Source organism: Paramisgurnus dabryanus, chromosome 13 (assembly GCF_030506205.2).
Source record: "Paramisgurnus dabryanus chromosome 13, PD_genome_1.1, whole genome shotgun sequence".
Classification (NCBI taxonomy): Eukaryota; Metazoa; Chordata; class Actinopteri; order Cypriniformes; family Cobitidae; genus Paramisgurnus; species Paramisgurnus dabryanus.
The window spans coordinates 15,307,476-15,321,083 of NC_133349.1; the positions used below are offsets into that span (position 1 = coordinate 15,307,476).

General features: G+C 37.7%; 1 protein-coding gene across 3 annotated transcripts in view; it reads right to left on the reverse strand.

The window, feature by feature from the left end:
- The window catches only part of sema6cb (semaphorin 6Cb), a 141,220-nt gene that overhangs the window by 77,523 nt on the left and 50,089 nt on the right, over nucleotides 1-13,608 (reverse strand). For all 3 annotated transcript variants that reach the window (XM_065245416.2, XM_065245415.2, XM_065245414.2), the window contains exon 3: nucleotides 5,212-5,313. The gene's annotated coding sequence lies outside the window, so the exon portion shown is untranslated. The remainder of the gene's footprint in view (nucleotides 1-5,211; nucleotides 5,314-13,608) is intronic.

Below are 13,608 nucleotides of genomic sequence, written 5' to 3' on the forward strand. Positions count from 1 at the left end.
GCTACTCTACCCTACTGAAAAATCCAGCTAAGACCAGCATAAGCTGGTTTTAGCTGGTTTCCCAGCTTGGTTTTAGCAGGTATTGTTGGGGTAGCAAGCTGGTATGACTGTGTTTTGGTCACTTTTAAGCTCAGGGTTCCCACACCTTAGATAACTTCAAAATCAAGGACCTTTCAAGGACTTTCCAGATCCAGTACCCACACATTCAAGGACTAAATGTGGGGACACATTTCAAGTGAGAGCAAAGTTACATCGAGTTACCTTTTAAGATACATTGTTATAGTCCCCTCTAGAGGGAACTCGCACTGCGTCACTGCGGTGACACTTTGGGGACGCCTCCAGTGGTAAGTGTGAATGTGTATATCAAATTCAACCAATGGTGAGGCTTAACGACAAAGACAGGGTGACGCGGGACCCAGGAAGTTTATCGCTATCTGAAATATTGGCAAAGACGGCATACAGGTATGCAGGAAGTATAGCAAGGGAGACGCAGCGTCTCGTTCCCTTCTCAGGGAACAACAGTTAAATGCGTAACCTGAGACGTTTTTATGTGTCAAACACAACTATGCAAAAAAGCATTTTGGTATGAATCAACATTTGCATACAGAAGATATAAGCATTTTAAGTGAACAGTTTAGCACTTGTGCTTAAAAAGTTTAGAATTATTATGATATTATCCAACACTACATAGGAAATAATATGTATTTTTTTCAGAAAACTTCTTGCAAGCACTTTCAATGACCTGTATCTTTGTATGTATATTTTCAAAAACTTCCCAGAGGATTTTTCTCACCAGATTCACAAATTTTCAAGAACCCGTGGAAACCCTGTAAACTGGTCTAGCTGGACGACCAGCTGACCCACCAGCTTGACCACCTTTGCCAGGCTGGGAGGATTGGCTTAAACCAGCTGGATATTTCATTAGGGTAAGCTTTTCATTATCCATTCAATATACATTATTTTTAAGTTGGTACGAATGAAAACAAGGCTGTGCACAACTGAAGTACCAGTGCTCAATACTGCTGTCAAATTGTTTTCTATTTTTGTTTTCCAGTTAAACCCTAAGAAAAGCTATTTGTCCACTGTGAAATCTGTGGCAAGACATATCGCCAATGTTTGTCACATGTACGACTGGCACCTAGTTACATTGTGAAATATTGAACGAACTGTACTTCCATTCCTCACCATCCCGTGTCACATTAAATATGGCGCCGACTCTTGACGGCATGAAGAAATTTAACATCTCTGAGATCTTTAATGAGCTCTCAATCTCCAAGTCTGTCCTTGCTTCGTTCTCAGTCGTTGTGGGTATGTGTGGGTTTGCTCAATGCAGTCTATATAATTTAAAGTCAGTGTGTCACTGTGACTGAGCGTAATCCCATGGTTACCCATCACTGGCTGTTATTGCAAGACAGGAGGAGGAGCAGCCATATGGATTACAGAGATACAGAAAATATCAGTGTGAGCGTGTGTGTGTGTGTCTGGGTATCTATAAGGATTACAGAAGCGAGGCATGTGTGACACAGGAGAATATAATTCTGTCAGAGTCAGAGAGCTGCTACAGGGTCACCCCTCCTTGGAGCCATCTGCTTCCTCCTGCCTGTTAGTCTCAGGGCACTGAAGCTCAGATCTCAAACTGGCCCCAGGGGACAAACACACACATGCACCCGCACACATTAAACACACTGAAATAACTAGAGAAACTAGTGGTTAGGCAAGCAGACCAGGAACCGGGAAGTGATTGGAGTGCCAATCTCCTGGCGAAAAAGAGAGTTTAACCCCGAGCTATTTTTGTGCACCCGAGTGCATCCCTCTTGGAGTACCGGGGAGCCGATGCAAAATGCAGATACTGATGGGTGGCTGTGGACTTGAGGTGAAGTAAAGGTACTGTTTGTATGAATCCTATATAGAGCCATTAAACTCCACCCATAAGTGAATGCTAAAATCCTAATAGTTCCAGAATAGTGATGTGCTATGGCTTTAAGACACTTCATTATAATACAGTTATTCATTTATATAATTTTAGGATAAGTGGATAGTCTGATATTGCTTGTTCATGCTCAATAAACTGCACATAGATAGCCTAACAATTGTCTGCCCACCTCAAGTACTGTTCTAGATGATTGCTCTAAAATGTATTATTTTTTGGTTGAGATTTTGCTCTTGTACAGGGTGAGTACTGATCCCAACACACTACAACAGGGCATGAGGATGAGCGTAAAAATATGTCTGCACTAGTTATGAGTGCAAATCCCAGGGAATTAATGTTAATGTAATACTAATATCAAAAATGTAAAACATATTAAATACAGGCACAATTTTCATTTAATGTTGACAACTATCCAATCGAAATATTTGGAAAAGGCCATGGAATACATTTACATGGAAATTTCAATTTAGCTAAACTATTCGAAAAAAAAAACTATTTTGACGTTTCCCCAAACGAAAGCAAAAACTAATTTTCGGTAAGCATCCTCATCTGACCTTTCGAAACGTACCAGCCTAACCAGGTGCGACCGTCCTCACCTGCTCAACTCTGAATCAGATTATACAGAACACGCAGAGAATAAATAAACAGTAAAGCAATTCAAGTGAATAGCACCATGAGGTATCCTCTGTGGCCTTGGACTCGAAATGTGGATTCCAGGACAAAAGAGATGGACAGAGAGAAATCTAGAATGAGAGGGCTTACATTGTTGTTTCTGCTCACAAAGAACAGCAGAAGAGAAAGAGAGAGTCAATGGACAATGGTGCTGCCCAAATGATGTGAGGGCATGACAGTTTTAGACAAAGCCAACTGTGTGACCAGAAAAACAACCTTTTCATGTTACAGCAAAATGTATCATGTGTTCCTCTATGTATATGTATAGAAATTGGCAACCCTTATATAGTGTATATAGTAGGGTGGTCCTTATAATGTGTCTTTTTTTAATGTTCAACTCTCACCTCTAAATGGTGTTAGGATATCAATAAAACCACACTGTGCAAAATTTTGAATTGTTCCTACAATATCTAGAGGTTGCTCAAAGCCTTTGAATTTTTCCAAAATCACATATTTTTGCAAAAAAACGCACAACACACATAAAACTTCTTGGAGGGTAACTTTGTTCCAGTTATTTCAGTCTCTTCTGATCCGAGTAACCATATAGTGGACTTGCTTCGTGTTGCTTCAGCCATTGTCTCCGTGTATATTGTCTATTGTGCTTCATTCACATTGAAGCTTTCCTGCTTTGAAAGACATATCACAACTAAAACAGGAGTTTTAATTGCATGGAGCATGGTCAAATAAGTCCATTGCTGCCATAAGTATATATTATTAAACAATTATACATGCTAGCACAAAGTATCACATAATAAAGGAACAGTATGTAAGAAATTTATATCAATTAATCATTAAATGGCCCTGAAATGTCACTAGACATTAAGAAATAATTTTCATTTCAAATACTTATATCACTGACAACAGTGGTATAACCAGGATATTATCATTGAAAAAGTGGAGTTGCAGCCCTCAACTGATGTTTATGTTGTCGTTTTGTATATTGGCCACCAGCTGTGTGATTGCAGTACCAGCTTTAGCCACATGTTTTGTGATTGCAATACCAGTTTTGGCCACAATCCTACATACTGTTCCTTTAATATTGAAAAAAATTGTGCCCAATTTTTTTTATCCAAACATAATGGTGGGGTGAGAGCATGAACTTTTAAGTTGAAAAATAAGGACCACCCTAATATATAGGGTAATGTTACTGTTAATTCACAATGGTCTGAAAACAACAAATGCATATTAAAGTTTCTAAACACATTATAAATGTTACAAATGTTAGCTGAAACGTGTTACAAAGACTGTAAACAATGTAGTACTGAATTGCAGAATTAGATCATTAATCAGTTTTTTATAATTTCTGATTTTTAGGCGGTCTTAAAATGGTGGCTCGATGATGCATTTGAGCCACTGTGCATAGCCCCGCCCCTAAAACAATCGCAAGCATCCATTCAGGTTGCATTGGTATTTGATTTGATTTAAGTTGAGAGATGGCAGCTTACAAGTGGGTGTGGCTTTAGTGCTGACAGCGGGGTGGTCAATATCACATTTTTCTGTGGTGTGACAAACTCAGAACACAAATATCTGACTTTACAGAGACTGAATTATTACAATGGTTTAGATACATTTGACCAATGACAACAATTTATATTAAAGGTCACATTCTTCCAGATCCCATTTTTTAAACCCTAGTTAGTGTGTAATGTTGCTATAATAGCATAAATAATACCTGTAAAATGAAAAAGCTCAAAGTTCACTGCCAGGCGATATATTTTCTTTAACAGAAGTCCCCTTTCAAAGCCTACAGCCCTCTACTTCCTGCTTTAATGACGTCAATAGTAGAGTTTTTGTCTAAGCTCCGCCCACAGGAATACATCAGTCGCCAGCTAAGCTAACAGCAAGCTGTCGAATCACAACACACTAAACAAGCTACACAATCAGAACTCGATACGTATTTCTGAAGGAGGGACTTCATAGAACAAGGAAGACATCAACCCGTTTTAGGACAGTGAAAGCAGCGGTACACAGAAAAGTAAACTATGTGGAAAATAATGCGTTATATTGCATGCTGTAAAACAATCAAAGCTTCAAAAACACAGAAAGAACGGGACCTTTAAATCTCACACAAAGCAAAAGTTTTGCCGACTTAAAGAGTATAATTTCAAGATGAACATTTCTGAAAGTAACCCACCCACTACGAATGCTACATATTGCACTGCTGCTGGCTGTTATGATAGAAACAGCATGAATTACTCTGGTGTCAGTTTAAAATGTTTATTGATAGGAATCAAACTAATTGGGACACGGTGCATAAAATCGCAATGCTCCAATTTTATAGGAACGTCTGGTCGCTCTAAGCGGCACCGTAAAAACTAATCTCAGATACGCAGCTCCTATGTGACTGACAGGCATCGGTCACGTTTCCTTAGCGACGCATTCCACGGATGCGATCCGGCTTGCGCGGGTTGCATCAGCCCTGACAGGTTGATCTGCGTCTGTTAGTTCTGCTGATCTCTAACCGATGCTGCGTCTCTGTAAACTGCGGTGTCTAAAATTGATTTTGTCTGCCATGACGAAGAGAGGAAATATGAACTGGCGTTTCCATGATGACAGGCAGGAAACCTCGTACGCTGTAAATAGAGAGAGAGGGTGAACTCAGTACTCACTGTTGTCTTTTCAGCAGACGGCCAGTAGGGGAGTCAGGCTATATACGGTCCTGTTTTTCACTCACAAGGGAACACCTCCAAAAACTAAATGTCTTCGTTTAGCTAAGAGAGAGAAAGGGAGAGAGAAAAAAAAATGGACATAAGTATATTTGGATCTGGCTGTGTTAGAGGTTTGCAGACAAATAACCGCTGGTTTGTAGGTGACTCATGTTGGCAGGAGATGTAAACCGGTCAGTGACCCGCAACAGAGGAAGATTCAGAGCTCAAACTGTTGTGAAGAAAAAATCCTACTCATGCTTTAAAAAAATACTCTCATATAAACACACACTGCATAGCTCTAAACAGGACCAGATGTTTCTGCTTGGGAACTGCACTCCCATCTGTGCATGGAGAAAGAACGCAAAGCACAATTTTTTAACTCATTAACCCGTTGTCGTCAAAAACAACAAGAAAGTCATGAAAGCCATTTGTGCTTTATGCACAATAAGTACTGCCATGTATGAATAAAGTATAGGTGCCATACAAAAAATAATCTAACCGTGGAATCCGTCAGCGTGACCAAATCACGGATTCAATTAACCAGTCCTGGAATTCCATACCCCTGCATCTTTTAAAACCCCTGATAAGGCTGCGAGGATTGACTGCATTTCCCGGAAAACATTTGTGCAAGGCTATCACATTCTGACCACAGTTAGCCCCTCTAACCGCTAGTGAGTTATAGCGTGTTCATGCATAGGCTCTTGCTCAACTCACCCACTCACAACCCCCCACCGCAAACACGCTAACCAAGGGGGACACAGAAGGGGTGCGAGCTAAAGGCATTGCAAATAAGCTCAAACTATTTGTATTATGGTACACGGGAAGAATAGACAAAACAAACCATGGCAAAATACAAACACATTGCTTATCTTGCCGTGTTGGGATGAAGTAGCTTGTTTTGAAAAAGCTGCCAGCTTCCTATATGCTGGTCTGCTTCTGTAAAAACAGCACTGAATTCACACATACACACATGAACATTACATTGTGTTTATGCCTGTACACTGCAGGGAGCATAACCGTAGTTCATTCTGCTTTGGCTGGTGGATGTCAATTGGCATTTTGATGAGCAAATCCATCAAACACAGCTCATTTAAAATGAAGCTAATCTAACTATCCAAGCATGAAGTTACACTGCAATAAAATCAATACACACTGTGGTGAGAGTGAGTTTCAGCTTGGATATATGAACTTGAGGGTAAAAAAGAATAACAATGTAGAAACTGCCTGATGCCAGTATATACCCATTTGGCTAAATAACACATTAAGCGACAGCCTTTGTGTGCTTGTTGTGATTTGTGTGTCTGCATATGTCGTACATGCGGGTGATTCTCATGAAATTAGACTTATGAGGTGTCATAAAACATTTTGCTCAAAAAGTAAATGTGAAGTAAGAGTATCAAAATAAGAAGCATAGAGTTACAAACATCTCTTCATGTACTATTTTGCACATGATTTCATATGACATCAAATAAACCAATTTTGTTGTTTTTTCCACATTTAAAGAAAAAATAATCATTACCGCAACGTGTCCATGACTGGATTTAGGTTCTTTGACATTGAAATATTTATAATTAAAAAATCTAAAAAAATAAAAAGCTTCAGTGCATGTTATACTATAAACATTTACAATACAGAAACATGTGGTATTTGGTGATCATTGGTAAATGTAGAGACAATAAAAAGGAATATAAATGTGTCCAAGAAATTTTTTCATCCTCCGCAACAATTTTCAATTATTGTTTAAGCCCTCAAGAAACTAACATTAGTTGGAAGGGACATAATTGACTGTGATACTCAAGATGGCTAACAGGTAAGCAGTTCTTATTTTTTCTCTCCAGATAAAAGTTTTAATTTTGTTTGTCACCATAGTACCTAGACAACTTTTTAGTTCTCATTACCGAAACATGAGTTTGTAAATGCATACATATAATGTAATATCATATTGCGGTAATGATAATTTTTTATAATCTAAAAAAATTAAATAATTATATAGGAAATATTTTTAAATCCTCGAAAAATAATGGTTATAGTAAGTTCAGACCTTAATCTTATATATGCAAAAAAAAAAATTGGCTTCAAGTTTTTTTTTATTCTGATGCTGGACAGGGATTTCATGAGAATGGACACTGGATTTCGTGAGAATCACCCGTGCACGTACAGACGTATCCATTATGTAGACCAGAAAGGTATTCCAATTTGTCCCAATGCACAAGCGTCCTTGTATGCGTAAAACAACAAAATATACTCCAGGCTTTACTATAGTAATTCAATGTTTGTTAATTCCTAATGCACGTATTTTGTTAGGTTAGTGCACAGTATTATATTAAGCTCTATATAAAATGAATAGGAGTTTGTAATATCTACCTATTTAGATAACTATGCAAATTAATATGTGTGTGCATGAAAAACATCAGCCGAGTGTCAGCTGTTTGCTTTACAATGTGATTTTTGTCCTTAAAGCGGGATTGTTCTTCACAGACAGACTTCTTGTTGTTTGTAAATGCTCTCAGAGACACTCCTGACCAGAAAAACATTTAAGCTAAAGATTAGATTTAGGATCATGTTTTATATAGCCTACATGAGGTTTAAGCATAGATATGTTATGTCCTAAAACCTAACCTACGGAGCCTGCCTGAAGCATTTTCTCTTAAAACAATAATGTAATGTTACAATTCTGTTATTATTTACTCATGCTTATATCATTATATAGCAGATCAAAAAGTCATTATTCGCTAAACATTTTTGTGATATCAGAAAAATGTCACATTTGCGTTCCAGTCTAGGGTTAAGAACGACTAGTATAAAATGTAAAAAAATATTTGGTTAAAGTACTTCCAACACCAACACTATTAGTAAACATTTTCCCTGTCTCCTCCTTAAAGCTATGAGAATTATATCTTCCTCTAATTGTGTGTTCTATCCACAATCCCTCCTGTTTGTTAGTCTCCACTTTGCCCAACCTGTCTCTTTATTTCAGTTTGTCTCTCTGTTTCCTGATAAATGGTCCCCGGTCTCCAGGAATGGAACTGTTAATAATTCAGACCAGGCTTTGGCTTTGACCATTAAAGCCAGGAGGCAGAACCTTCAGCTGATAGATTACTAATCAGATTAATCGCTGACTTTTAGTGGGGAAATGAAAAACGTGAGGGACCACGTGGCGCATGGTAATATACTGAACCTTCTAGAAACATCAGCCAAGAACCGCCTGCAATTGCAACCACTATTATCTAAAGAGAACATTGTCCATTATTAAGGATTCAAACAGAAATACTGGTAAACATTATTTTGTTTTGCTTAATATGCGCTCGAGAAATGTGTATGCCGATGGCGCTAACCAATGCTTGTCCTAGAAAAATACATTATTATTCACAAATCTGATAAACTTCTCAGTACTCAATATAACACAATATCCATGCAAGTGAGAACATCAAAGAGAACATCAGTATTCATTTGTTACAAACCCAAGGTGTTTTGATGCTTAAAATAAGTTTGTGTTTTTACTAGCTGAGCTCAGAAATGAATTTTATTAATATTCACACTATTGATATAAATCATTATTCATTTATGTACCTGCAAAATTATTTTACTGTTCACATACAGATGGTATACAGATGATAATAGTGTTGAGTTATTGTGTTTATTTGTCTGTGTGCCAGGTAAACTACACAAATTAGAGTTGTGTTTCCATTAACCATGCAGTATAAATATGGATAAATCACAGTTTTCTGTGAGCCTCATATAGATGTACACATGCACGGACCGTAAACTATGCAAACATAAAGGCCACCTTAAAGGAACAGTTTATCTGTCATTATCTAATCATCCTCAGGTCCTGTCAAAATTTTTTTACGTGAAACATAGATCTGAATTTTTGAAAGAATCATTACAGACATCTTGCCATATGATGGGCCATAGAAACCACATCTGTCAAGCGTCAAAAAAACATAAAACGCATCATATAACGATTAAAGTAGTTCAAATGATTCGTGGGCTATATTCTAATCATCTACAGACATGGGATAACTTTGCTGAAAAACCAGACCATGTTTTTATTCATGAATAAACGTCACCTTCATGTTTAAACTTTTGTATTCTGCGTTAACATTACATTTTCTTTTTGCCTCTTCGTATACATGCAAACGCAGGATAAGGTCACCAAAACTTTTTTCAGATTTTCAGAAACTCCGATTGCAGTGTTGCCGTATAGTCGGTGGAATGGCTTGTGACGTGAATGTGTGCTGTCATCTCATTTGTTTTACATCAGATGAGACGTTTTCCGGTATACTATCGAAACCGCTTATGACCTTTTCAGGCTTCTAATTGGCCATCATGGCTTTACGCTTACGGTACATTGACACGGAGAGTAAGCGTTAACGCTTGACAGAAGGCTTGTCTGAAGAGTGGCCAACAGCCAATCACAGTGGCCGCAATACATGCTTCGGTCTTCCATAAACGTAATTGGCTGGCTCTTTCTAGGTTATTTGGAAAAGGCGATCTGATTGGCTGACGCACGCGTTGCCGCTTGAAAAGTTGAGAAATGTTCAACTTCTGCCACGACCAACGGCAGTGACGAGGCGCCGACGGATCCACAATAGGGGTGGGCAATACAGCCTCAAAATTATATCATGATATTTTAAGAATTTTTGCGGTAATGATATTTATGACGATATTAAAAATATGGAAAAGGAAGGGCAATTTCCATCCAATGATCTGTCATTGATGACAGACTAATTCAAAGTGTAAATTCGTTGTCATAAGTAAAAGTAGTGACACGATCACACAGCATGAGTCAAATCAAATGTAAACAAAGTACAAACTAGAGATGAAATGATATGAAGATTTTACATCACTATGACACTAGCTAACATTAGTCATTAGCTAACAATTAAACATTTTGATTTTAAGATGATTTTAAATGCACTTATGTTTGCATAAACATCAAATAAATAACATTAATCATGGCACATTTGGGTTCGTGAGATAAATGTAGTTGTAGTTCAGATAAAAATCAAGTAAATAAATCAGATTTTCATATTAATAGAAGAAATCAGCAATGTATCTGTCGTTTGTGACAAATAGAGGGGGACTTTAGGACCCAGTAGCGGACGATGCACACATGCCTCGTGGCAGTCGCTAAAGAAACAAACAGGGTAAAACGGAGCTTTAAACTCATCAGATCGCATAATTTAATGGAAAATGAATAAAATAGATGGATCTGTCTAATTAAATATTAAGTAAACGTGGGTCAGTGAACATTTTTTGGATTTAAATTCAGTCAGTTAAGTAAGTTACTGTCATCACAGTGGTACGAGTTGGTATGTTTCCCTATATAACGCAACTCCTTAACACTTTAGTTTAACAGTGACTAAAGTAATTTGCACAGCGATGCTCAGTTGAGTCATTAGTTTACTTTTTGGCCACAAAATTTACTTTACTTTTTATCACCAGCATGTAAAAAATTATACCGGTATTATCGTGAACGGTATGATATGGCACACTCCAATCCACAATTCAGTTCGGCAATGTTTGACGTGAGCAATGAAAGTGAATGGGAAGCGTTAACGCTTACGCCCCGTGTGAATGTACCGCTAGAGTTATATCGCCACCTGTTGGCTTCATTGGGGATTTTTTTAATCGTGCTTATGTGGACGAGATTTTTTTGAAAATGAAGAAGGAGTACAAATTTAGTTAATAAAATACCCGTAAACTTACGTGTGAACTAAAGGCCTAGCCTCACCTTTTTTTACCCTACTTCTCCCTTTTAGGGATGGGCATTCGATTAAATTTTTTTAGTCGATCGTCGGGAGAATTAACGATCGACTATTGATTAATCATTAATATTTTTATCATAAAAAATAATTATTTAACTTTTATAATTGAAAAATGTTGAATACAAAAATACAGCGCATTTTCCTCCATGAGACCTTTATTACAAGATCAACTTGTGGCAAACAGTTAAACTACATTTAGTTAGACAAATGGAAGATATATGCGCTTGAATATGCTGTGCTCTTAAGCAGCGGAACCTGCAGCTGCGGGCCGCATTCTTAAACAGAGACTTAATTTGTTCCAAAAATCATGACCTCTTTATGATTATTTTTTTGAAATCAAAACGGAAGGTCAAACTGCTTCAAGACACATGCTACGCTAGGCAACGCAACCTGCATTAGATAAAAAAAGGATTCGATTAATCAATAACAAATTAACGTCATCGACTAAATTCTTAACGATCAATTATCGATCGTCGATTAATCATGCCCATCCCTACTCCCTTTCTCTCTTGGTATGTCTCTTTCTATTTCTCTCTCAGAGTCTACTTTGATATGCAATGAGAAGTCTGATGTGGTCGGGCTGATGGCAACACTCGCTGACTTTTCATATATAATTTACAGATGAACAAAAAAGAAGTGAGAGAGTAAGAGTAAGAGTCCCCCCTTTAAGAGATTTTAATAGGGATGCACCGAAATGAAAATTCTTGGCCGAAACCGAAAACCGAAAATGAGGAAACCAAGGCCGAAAAACCGAAACCGAAACACCGAAATAAATTATTATGCCAATTATTAGTACAAATGCATTTATGGCTATCACTGTGTACTAACTTTACTAGGGGTTTGTTACAGATCACAAAACTCACGGTTCAGATCACATTACAGTTTTTGAGGCATGGATCGGATTATTTTTCAGATCAGCAAAAAGGGGGTGGGGAAAATCTAATAACAAATAAAGAAATTACAAACATTTATAAAAAAGAACAAAGCTGCACATTAATAAGGGCTAACATTAGCATTTGGTACAGAAATCAAATTAAATGAGTCATAACACTGTCTTTATTGTATAAATTAAATATATTATTATTTTTAGAGCTATTTGTCTCTTTGTTAGACTTCAGTAGGTTATTTGAGGTTACTGTAAGCAGAGACTGGTTTATGACTGTAATAAATACACTTTAGACATAAACAAATGTTTTTATTAGAAAAAGAATACTTTGGAGATAATTTTGTTTATATGTGCCCTGTCAATAACAGAAAGATTTTACGTTCGCTTGTTTGCGTCTCACTCGTGTGTGCACTATTGAGGGCACTAAATGCGCGCGCGCACACAGAGAACGAAGGCGAATCCCAAACAGCGCAGCATAAAAACGTTACGTTGTTTTTCATTGCTTTATTCGGCACATGTATGTTAATGGACTATACAGTATGAGACACATTTGCGCGACTCTCTCTAAAGTTTACACATCAAGAGTTCTGATCTTTGAAGAGAGTACTCACTGTGATGATCACGTCTGGACCGGACACAACCGCATGTGCCTCTGTGCGTACTTTAGCGCCTTTTTGCGGTTAAATACATCCACGCCGCATACATGTTGCTTCAGACAAGCACGTGCAGGTCGCGGTTTCTGTTTGCGTCATCACAACATTTCGGACGTATTGTTTCGGTGATAAAAGTCTTTCGGCCGAAAGCCGAAAATGCTCTTTTGGGCTATTTTCGGCCGAAAATTTTCGGTGGCCGAATATTCGGTGCATCCCTAGATTTTAATGCTGTACCTACAAAAACAGAGAGGTTGGATCAATTCCTATAAGAACTTGAACACACGGTGAGCAAGAACAAGGACAACAAATCTCAACTCAATCCAAACATCAAAACGGGTACAACAATGTTGTAGTACAATCTTAAGAAAACATAACCATTTAATAAATCACATAAGACGTCACTTCAACTAGCTTTTTCAGCAAGCTGTTCTGGGATATAATAAAACTGGGCATGTTCCTTGGGCCAAATTTGTTCTATAATACCCAATCTATGTTTTAGCGCACATTATATTTTTGTACCCGTACATGGTCGACCCCAGTATTATTAAATATAAACTTTTGCCCCACTCCCAGTCTGACACTTTGTGTTTCATTATTCAATCAGAGAGTATCAATATAAAAGAAACTGGAGGAGATTAATGATATTGAGATCCCTCTGTTCTTGAAATCAAAGGATAGACTTCTAACAAGCAGCAACTAAACAACAAACGCAAGCCAAAACATAGAATAACAGATCTTATGGACTGACGCATATCTGATGGTTATTGCTAGATAGTAACAGACCACATTTGAACAAACGTATTTAAAATGTAGACAGGCTGCCAGACAGTCAAACAAACAAATGTTAAAAAATGATTTATGACTCTATGTCTACTAATCAACATGGTTAAATCAAATAAGTGACGCCACTAATGTGACCACGCTCGTGTCTGTATGTGTGTGAGAAAAGAGTTTGGGTAGGATGAAGAGCCAAAGCTCGTACAGGGTCAGTCCTTCATCCTCCTCAAACCGTGGGAACGGACAGACGGGTCAGACACACAAAAAGACC